We start from the raw sequence: 11,099 nt of genomic DNA on the forward strand, positions 1-11,099 counted from the left end.
TACCAAACCCTAAGAGACATCAAGTCTCTTGAGATCTTAATATCTTAAGATGCAAAAATATTTGATGCTCTTGGTAGTTCTAGAATTAAGATGGATCTAAACTCGTATTCAAAAATAATATATATATATATATATATATATATATATATATATATATATTATTTTGATTTTAATTAAAATTATATTAATTCAAATATACATATTAAATCAATTTCAAATATATGAAGTTGTTAAAATTAAAAAATAAAAGAAAATGAAATTATAACTTTATTTTCTATTATTATTATTCTTATTAAATATGGGAATAATTAACATATAAGTTAGACATATACACAATTGAATGTATTTTTACAATATTATGGGCCAATACCATAGCTTATAAATATTAGATGTCTAAACCACCCTATCTCATTATTATTATAATCATTATAATTAATTATAAAAACAACATATAAGCATTTGAAAAAACATGGAGTATGACTCTAATCCAAGTATATTGATCCTCACTTTACTATGAATACTCTTAATCTATAAACAATATTTGTTACAATACCATGGGCCAATTCCATGGCTTATCAATAAAAAAAACGTAGCTTATTTGATATGACACTTGTTCATATGATTTTTCTTAATTAATAGGTCTAATTAAAAGATATTAAAGGTCATAACTACTTTGGAGATATTCTAAAATATTCTAGGGATTCTAAATCCCTACCATCCACCTGATCTTTATTTAAATTAAATTAGAATTTTGGAATCTCTATTCCAAAATAGACATGCTTATCAACATGTCTATTTTGGAATATACCTTCCAAAATTTTAATTTGATTATCAAGAATTATTACCTGGATGGTAGATATTTAATTTCCATGGATTTTAAAATATTTTTAGTAATATACACAAATCAAAGGTTAAAATTGATCTCCAAAGGAGTTATGATTTTTTCCCCTTCTAGCTAGATTTATTAACTAGCAATTGCACTAAATGTTGCAAAAGAAACTCCGTAAATTAGAGCATAAATGAAGACAAATATGATGTGTTACTTGATCTAAAGGTAAATGTAAACCACTTTGAGTGAAAGAGAAATTGTTGATGTGAATATATATAACAAGTTTCTTAGATTTAAGACTAGTGTGAATCTTGTAGTCAATGTTCTACAATGCTAAAAATTTACATCAATTTTAGTTTTTGGGATCACTACCTATGTTGGTTTCCTTTAAATAAATAATTTATAGATAAAAATCAAACTTGAATTGAAAAAGAAGGAGTTGTAGCTCACATGTGAGTACTGCACCTGGAGACTGCACGCAAACAAAGAGAACTCTCTCCGTACACTCTACATACATCAAATGAGCAATTACATCATTAAGTACTTTACTAGAGATCAGGAAGTTGCAACCAAACTCCTACACTCTAGGAACAAATCCTAAACTAAGGAGATACGTTACAACTTGTGTAACCATTTCTCTATTAATACAAAATAATATTAATTATTTTCAACTCCCCCCCTTAATGGAGAAAGGATTATCCTAAACTCCTAGCATCCATCTAAAAAATTCAAACTTTACACGCCCAAGAGGCTCAATAAAAATATCAGCCATGTTATCACAATATTCAACACATATCTCTTTTGACAATAGTTTCTCTCGATGAAGCAGAGCTACAATGCTCTGCTTTTTGCTGCTCCATGCTATGACCTTGGATCCAATGTTGAATGCGTAACCTGTGATAGAACTTCGATCATCCAAGTTACCTACCCAATTGGAATCTGAAAAACCTGCTAGAATGAGATCAGAGGTGTCAGTGTACAAAATGCCATAATTACTAGTACCACTAAGATACCTCAACATACTTTTTGCTGCGACCCAATGACTTTTAAGTGGTTCTGACATGAACTGGCTCAACAAACTAAAAGAATATGCCAAATCTAGTCTAGTTATAGTCAGATATATCAAATTGCCAACTAGTTGTCTGTACATGGTAGCATCCACCTCTTTAGTACCATCGTCACTACACAATTTTAAGTTATGTTGTAATTGTGTTGCTGCTGATCTGCACTGCTCCATTTTCAACCTTTCCAACAAGCTTCTGGCATACTTCCCTTGAGTAAGAAAGGTTTGTCCGGAGTCTTTCCATCTCATACACTTGTGACATCTGATTTCTTTGATCAGATTGTTAGCATTCCCTTTTATGATCATATCATCTACATACAAAGAAATCAAAATAATTTGCCTCTATTTATTAAACTTGGTATACAGATTTGGATCATTCAAGCTCCTATGAAAGCCATGCTATACAAAAAATGAGTCAATTTTCTCATACCACGACCTGGGTGCCTGTTTTAAAGCATAAAGTACCTTTTTCAATTTACACACAAGATGTTCCTGCCCCTTTTTCACAAAACCTTCAGGTTGTACTAAATAAATTTCTTCCTTCAAGTCACCATTTAGAAATGTAGACTTAACATCTAGCTGGTGTAGCTGCCATTTGTGTTTTGTTGCTAAGGAAATTAGAATTCTAATGGTGTTTAATTTGGCTATAGGAGCAAATTTGTCATTGAAATCTATTCCCTCTTGTTGTGAGTAACCCTTTGCTACCAATCTAGCTTTAAGTTTCTCTATACTTCCATCTGCATTTATTTTTGGTTTATACAGCCATTTGCATCCTATGGGGGTTTTACCTTCGGTAAATTCAACCAAATCCCAAGTATGATTTCCGTTTATTGATTATATTTCCTCATACATTGTAGCCCTCCATGCATCAGATTTACTTGCTTCCTCATAATTTGCAGATTCTACAATGTCTAAAAACTTTGACATTAATGCATAGTCTTTCAATTTAGAAGATAATCGAGTCTTCCTACCTGATCTCCTTGGTAGGGGACTTACCTCAATTCTGTCTATTTCAACCTTTTCTCGGCTTGCATTATTGATTACATTTCCTGCTACTTCTTCTTCTTGTTTCTACTCCTGCTCTCCATCTTCCTCACTGTTTTCTTCTATTAGCAATGGAATGTGCCAATCACTGTTAGAGTCATCCTTTCCTTCTTTAACCTGTTCTAGTTCTAACATTGTAAATTCCCCAGGATTCCCAAGATTGAAAGGACCAACATGTTCGCCCTCCAGAAGTCCCATAAGGCCTTCAGCCAGATCAAAAACGAACTAGAAGCTTCGTGTCTGTTTCCCATTTCCATAGACTGTCAAAGGCTCCTTGCGCAAAGCCTGAGCAACAAAATTACTTGCAACTCGACCATCATCACGGCACATACGCGGACCATATGTATTGAAAATTCGTGTAATCTGAACCTCAACATTTGCTCCCCTATGATAACCCATAGTCAGAGTGTCCGTTGTTCTCTTACCCTCATCATAGCAACTACGGACTCCAATGGGATTAACATTTCCCCAGTAAGCTTAAGTTTGAGGCTGTTCAAGAGGATCTCCATAAACCTCACTAGTACTTGTAAGCAAAAAATGTGCCCCAACACGCTTGGCAAGTCTGGATATGTTCAAGATTTCCACATCATTGGTTTTGATAGTCCTCACAGGATTGTGTTTGTAATGCACAGGGGAAGCGGGGCAAGCCAAATGGTAGATCTGATCAACCTCCAACAATAAGGTTTCCACAACACCATTCCTTATCCGTTCATACCTCGGATTTCCAAAATGATGCAAACCATTCTCCTTCCTTCCTGTGAAGAAATTGTCGAGGACAATAACACTGTCACCTCTTGCCATGAGCCTCTCAACCGGGTGACTACCAACAAAGCCAGTTCCACCCGTCACGACAACTCACAGGGAATTTCTCTTCAATCCTAGGGGCACTTTAACCCCCGAATTCACCATCGAACCCGAATGATACTGAGCAAACCGATAAATAGGAGTCTCATAAATAACCTGTTGAGGTTTGTCGGGCACAAACCTTCCATTTTCATTAACATTAGAAGCCAAATACCAGGCTGAAGGATAAATAAAGTCGATTCAATGGTGATTCCTATCAAAATAAAAAGCAGTCGCTGCTCCTCGAGCAAATAATCTACTGGCCTGATAATAGACCACGTCTTTTCTGGCTTAAGAGAGTACTCATCACTGTTATTCATATTGGACTGATAAAATTTCTGATCCTCTGATGAATAAGTCTTCAATGAGCCACCACCGGGCAAGTCCGATCTGCTGCCACCAAACAGATCTGGAACTCCAATGCGCCACCACTGGGTGAATCCGATCTGCTACCACCGAACAGATCAGGAACTCCAATGCACAACCAACGGGAAAATCCGATCTGCTGCCACCGAATAGATCAGGAACTCCAATGCGCCACCATCGGGCAAATCCGATCTACTGCCACTGAACAGATCAGAAAATCCAATGCGCCACCACCGGGCAAATCTGATCTGCTGCCACCGAGTAGATTAGGAACTCCAATGTGCCACCACTGGGCAAATCTGATCTGCTGCCACCGAACAGATCAGGAACTCCAATGCGCCATCACCGGGCAAATCCAATCTGCTGCCACCGAACATATCTGAAATTTCAAAGTGCCACCACCGGGCAAGGCCGATCTGCAAAATTGCAGATTTTCCAAAGAGAAAGAGGCTGGCGCTTCTTACGAAATTGGCGCGATTAAGGCTTGATTTTCCACACTAATAGCACTTTTTGGTGTGCTGGCACTACTATCTCACTCAAAATCGCACCAAATGGCGCGACTGTTCATTAATAAATAACGCCAACCCTTTCTTCTGCTCAAAAATGGCGCGACTGTTCGTGACGAAACCGCGCCAACCCTATTTTCCGCTCAGAGATGATCAGTCATCTGAGACCTGTCTTCAGGTGTTACTGCAGTCCACCTGATTCTACGAATGCTTCTGTACACTCCACCGCCACTACAGTTCTGTAATCAATGATGCATCCTAAAAAAATTAAGGCTATCCCTACTCTGTGCTCTGATACCAAGATAAAAATCAGACTTGAATTGAAAAAGAAGGAGTTGTAGCTCACAGGTGAGTACTGCACCTGGAGACTGCACTCAAACAAAGAGAACTCTCTCCGTACACTCTACATACATCAAATGAGCAATTACATCATTAAGTACTTTACTAGAGATCAGGAAGTTGCAACCAAACTCCTACACTCTAGGAACAAATCCTAAACTAAGGAGATACGTTACAACTTGTGTAACCATTTTTCCATTAATACAAAATAATATTAATTATTTTCAACTTTTATAACATGCAATATGGGCAAAAGTTTCCAACAATTGCAGCTTTATGCCTTGCAATCTGGAATCCCATGGCCAATTGCTACATAATAACAACAACCAAGAGATGGAATGAAGCATAACATGTTAGAGTATCTTGGAAACACAATATGTTCTTTTATTACAAATACAATAGGATGCATCAATGCTACAAAAATATTATGTTAAATTAAATAACAATTAGCATGTGATAAGATCAATATAACAATGTGACTTGAAGATATTGTACTCCAGTATATCTCACATGTGAATGTGGCATCTAGCTAGGCATAGTTATGTATATAGAAAACATATCTATTATCTAAGCCATTTTATTCCTTCAATGTGGACACATCCTCTATAGCCCTGGTGCCTTTTTCCCAATGAAATGATTTAGGTAGTGTTGTGTAGGTCTTAGTGTTATGATCACCATATCACTCTATGTCGCTTCCTCTGCAACACCTACTAGCTTCTACCAAAGCCTCAAGCTAGGGTGGAGGAAGTAGCAATAGAAGAAGATTTCCCTCACTCTGCGACACCTACTAGCTTAGACCTGAACTCGAAGCTAGGGTTGAGGGAGAAGAAGTAGGAGATGATGAAGAAGAAGAAGCACCTACCGTAGAGTACTGTGAAAGCACATGAGAGTTGGAGAATGAATGTGAAGTGAAAGCAAAATTGATGGAATGGGCAAGGGATGAGACAATGACTCATTTGACTTTACTTCTCTTACTTTCCCTCTCTTGGGGATATCCTTACAATGAGAAGCCATGATTATGTGTTGGTCTGGGATGGCATGGTGAAGATGCTACAAAATCTGTCAGATAAACAACTTTACACAAAAAAAAAAAATTAAATTATTTTATTTAAGAAATCATACAATTAATCATTATTCTCTTTTTTAATTTTCATTATCCAATTTTAAAGTGATAGAAAAATTAACAATATCAATAATTCTTTCACGTAAAACTTTTGTGGTACATAATTATTTTTGTAGAAACTTTTGCAAAAATCACAACTCTAGCGTTTTGAACCTAACAATATCGATAATTCTTCTAGCTAAATTATGTACAAGAATTGGCATAAATATAAATAGAAAGCTGACTTTAAGAAATATATATATATATATATATATATATATATTTTTTAATTTAATTTATACAAAGAATTATATAAATTAGGATGAAAAATAATTTTTGTTAAATATATTTATTTACTTACTATCTATATCTATATCTATATCTATATCTATATATATATATATATATATATATATATATATATATATTCAAAATAAGTTTTAACTCATTGCTTATTAATATATGTCAATCATTTAATTTATATAATTACAATAATATATTTTAAAAAATATTATATAAAATATTTAAAATAATTTTAAAAACTTAACCAACAAAATTTTTAATAAAAATAATATACCTTGGAAATTTTTGTTAATGAGGACAAATGATATCTTTGAAACTTTACAATAAATGCAACAAATCGAATCGATGAGATTTTCCTTTCTTAATCTCCCTTAACAAAATATTTGGAACTAAAAAAACAAAAGATGCTTTAAAGACAAAGACAAACACTAACAACAATTGCTCCCTTGCTTTAAAAGGAATCCCCACTCCTGTGCTTGCAAAGCTAACTTACAAGAGAAACAAGACATTCTCGGATCAGGTTTCACCTCAACATCCACACATTTAGCCTCTACGGGGCTTACCCACCCATCCGTACTAAATTAATATTGTGATGATAATTTCTATGTCATGAACTATGTCTTAGAATATTATTGCTTCATCTATAAATGAATATTATGATGTTAACGATTGTGCTATAAATTAATATTATGATGTTAATGGTTGTGCTTTGAAACTTTACAATAAATACAACAAATCGAATCGATGAGATTTTCCTTTCTTAATCTCCCTTAACAAAATATTTGGAACTAAAAAAACAAAAGACGGTTTAAAGACAAAGACAAACACGACAACAATTGCTCCCTTGCTTTAAAAGGAATCCCCACTCCTATGCTTGCAAAGCTAACTTACAAGAGAAACCAGACATTCTCGGATCAGGTTTCACCTCAACATCCACACATTTAGCCTCTACGGGGGGCTTACCCAGCCATCCGTACTAGATTAATATTGTGATGATAATTTCTATGTCATGAACTATGTCTTAAAATATTATTGCTTCAACTATAAATGAATATTTTGATGTTTTCGATTGTGCTATAAATTAATATTATGATGTTAATGTTTGTGATATAAATTAAAAAGGGAGCGATTGTTGTAGCGGTAATCCCTGTCGGGGCTAGCTGCTATGCGTGTCAAAGAGCCTTGAAGCAGTCATAAATGTCTTTAGAAAATGCACCTTTAGAAAATGCACCTTGTTAGGAAAACCTGTTAGGGAAAAATCAATCTAATTGTTTTTTGTTTGCTATGCGTGTCAAAGAGCCTTGAAGCAGCCATAAATGTCTTTAGAAAAGTTGAAGCAGCCATAAATGTCTTTAGAAAAGCCTTGAAAGCAGCCATAAATGTCTTTAGAAAATGCACCTTGTTAGGAAAACCTGTTAGGGAAAAATCAATCTAATTGTTTTTTGTTTGCTATGTGTGTCAAAGAGCCTTGAAGCAGCCATAAATGTCTTTAGAAAATGCACCTTGTTAGGAAAACCTGTTAGGGAAAAAAATCAATCTAATTGTTTTTTTGTTTGTAAGCAAAGTTAGTTTTGTAAATTTGCAAGCTTTTAATTCATTTTAATTCATTCTTTTTGTTTGTATTTGAAATTAAGATATTCATCCACTAATTTTAATTCATTCTTTTTGTTTGTATTTGAAATTAAGATATTCATCCACTAATTTAATAAAGTAAAGATCCATTCACATGGCAATGACAAGGTTAAAGTAAAATATAATTTATCATTTTAAAAACATAATTTTTAAAAACAGTGTAACTTCTGCTTACAAACGTTTTTCAATGCACTGGCATGTAATCAATTCACTGACATGCAATCCATATGTCTGGAAGAGAAGTACAAAATCATGAATTTTTCACTACCACCTTAATTTTTTTTTCTTTCTTCCGCTATTTTGTGTTTGGTTTTGAGTCCTCTGAAACCAAATTTCCATTATGGCAAGTACAAACTAATAAACAAGGAAATTTCCATTATGGCTAGTACAAACTAATAAACAAGGAAAAAAACCTATAAGCATAAAAAGAATCTATAGCAAGAGAACCTCTTAACGTACTAGACTTGCCAGAGAAAACATTAGAAATTTTCAAATGACTAACAATGAGAACCTATAAACACAAAAACCTGCAAATAGATCTTACAGCAAGGAAAATGAAATAATCAAATCATACATATACAAAATGAAATAATCAAATCATACATATACATATTAAACTCGTGACTATGTGAATAATGATGTAAAGATTCATAAATCTGGGTACATATATTCATGTATTCATCTGATATCACAACAAAAAATAAAGTCTTACTGACAACACTATAACAATTAAAACAGGTGAATTAATTTGTGCTAAACCTACACAGACAAAACAATAACAATTAAAACGGGTGAATTAATTTGTGCTAAACCTACACAAGAAAAACAATAACAATTAAAACGGGTGAATTAATTTGTGCGAAACCTACACAGACAAAACAATAACAATTAAAACTTGTGAGTTAATTTGCGCTAAACCTATACAGAGAAAACAACAACGATGCATGCTCATTGTTAAAAGTTCATCGACGTCTTACAAAATCGATGTTATTGATTATGGAATAACCAGAAACAGATTCATGAAAACAACATTATATAAACAAAGTGAGCAATCTCCTCTAATAGCCTCTCGCTCGCCTTTGCGATTCCCTCAAAAGTAGGTATGACCTCCCTTCATGCATTTCAGGAACAACTGAATTTATCTGTTCCACGTGGGCTGATATCAGTCACTGCATTTGATGGGCTTGTGTCCTGCAACTGGAGGTGGCTTGTGGGAGATGGAGGCGAACGTCGGCACGGAGTAAGATTGCAAACAGAATAGAGGCTAATAAATTAGGCCCTGAATGCGAGAGGCTATATTGAGGGAATAAGCTTATGATTTGAAAGTACTTTTTTCATCTCAAACATGTAACCTAAATATTTCCTGAACACCAAGCTTAATAGTTTACAATTTCTTGTTGTTTTCTTGTTATCGACGTCGATTCCCAAACACCTCTTTTTTTCTTATTCTCGACATCTGCAACTAGGGGTTTTTTTCTTATTCTTGACATCTGCAACTAGGGTTCGCTGCAGAGACTCTCTAATTCAAAAGCACCTCTCCTTTCTCTTAATTTGCATCTCACTTGTCCTTTTTCTCCTTTCCCTTCAAGCTTTTCATTACATATTGAGACTCAGCTTCTCAATTTCCAACCACAAGTTTGCGGTTGTTTGCCTCGATGCATTCTTGACCCAAGCTTCTAGTGATCAAACACTAGCACCTACATGCTACTATGAATTATTTCCACAACCAGGAACACTCTACGTGCGTGCTTCAGCTCCATGAGATCTGATCCTACTCACACCAGCCATCTATCTTCTCCAATTTTGTCGTTCTTTAGCGTTTACCCAGATTTCTCCGGTTGTGTATATCTTTTCCATCATTAATAGAGGCTTGTCACTTTGAGGTCCACATCTATGATTTTAGTCATTAGTAATTATGACCAGCAGTGCCATTTCTTTGCCTTTTCAAGCCACTTCGACCATTATGTCCTGCACATGTTTATATTTTCCAACAACTTTTGTTGCATGCTTTCGTATGACTCCATAAATTGCTCCATCAATTGCTCAAAAAACAATATCATTTTTGGAAGGGATGCATGGGATAGAAGGGGCTACCTCTAGCCATCGGGCTTGATAGGCCACCTAGTGTAGTCGCGCTAGTGAAGGGGATAAGAGAAGTAAGTGTAGATTTCTCCACATTCTTCTCTCCAGTCGAGAACAGCTTCGGCATGCAGATGACTGCTCACCACAAATCCTCCACGATTTGCATCTCTCATGTCATATTTGAGCTTCTCCTATGCTGGGAGGGCGAAGAAAGCCCTGGAGAGCTGAGTCACGGACTCTACAAGCTCCTGGGGAACACCATGATCAACCACCTAGAATATTCCCCATTCAGAACATACCTTGGTCACCTCCTCCATCACATGGGCCCTCTCCTCCCCTGCAATTCCTAAGAGAGAAATAACAGGAATGTATTTGCTGAAGTGGTTGTAGGGCACCTTAGGGCGCTCATCCTTGTCTAATGAATATGGATTGCACGGACTTGGCAGCTCCGCCGTTACAAGGAAATCAGGTTGATCCCTAGCCACCATTGTGGGCGCCTGCCAGAGCTCAGGTAAGTAGTCCCCTTTCACCGTCACAGGACGAAAGGTAAGGAGAACCCATATTTCTTCCCCTCAATCCTTACGAAGGTAAGTGAAGTGATCACCTTATGCAAGTGTTGAGCGCAAATGAGGCAGGAATTCAAACCACGACAGGTGTAGGTGTTGACGTAGTAGATGTGTTGAGCCCAAATGAGGTAGGTGTCGAGCGGCGGCCAACTCCTCCATAACATTGTATAAACAAAAGTTCACATAAAAAAAACATCACATTAAATGTTTCAAGCTAATGCTAACTTCAAAGTTAGCATTAGTTAAAATTCGTAAATGTTTTAAACTCTTCCGTGTAAGTTATGCTAACTTTTAATTACAATCTCATAAATCATACATTACTTCCAGCAATAAGAGGTGCGAACTGAAACTTTGCCTAAAATTGTGTATGATCAATTAATTTTAATAAAACTTTGGTTAAAAGGCTCAGTACGTTCATTCATAA

At 35.4% G+C, this 11,099-nt stretch overlaps 1 pseudogene; it reads right to left on the reverse strand.

Annotated features, from left to right (window-relative positions):
• Window positions 1–2,963: 2,963 nt before the first annotated feature.
• LOC149166713 (UDP-glucuronic acid decarboxylase 4 pseudogene) lies at window positions 2,964–4,099 on the reverse strand (annotated as a pseudogene).
• Between the last annotated feature and the right edge of the window lie 7,000 nt (window positions 4,100–11,099).

The sequence above is a fragment of the Pinus tabuliformis genome, chromosome 5_1 (assembly GCF_031772625.1).
Source record: "Pinus tabuliformis cultivar Carrire ecotype Pingquan chromosome 5_1, CPIR1, whole genome shotgun sequence".
Taxonomy (NCBI): domain Eukaryota; kingdom Viridiplantae; phylum Streptophyta; class Pinopsida; order Pinales; family Pinaceae; genus Pinus; species Pinus tabuliformis.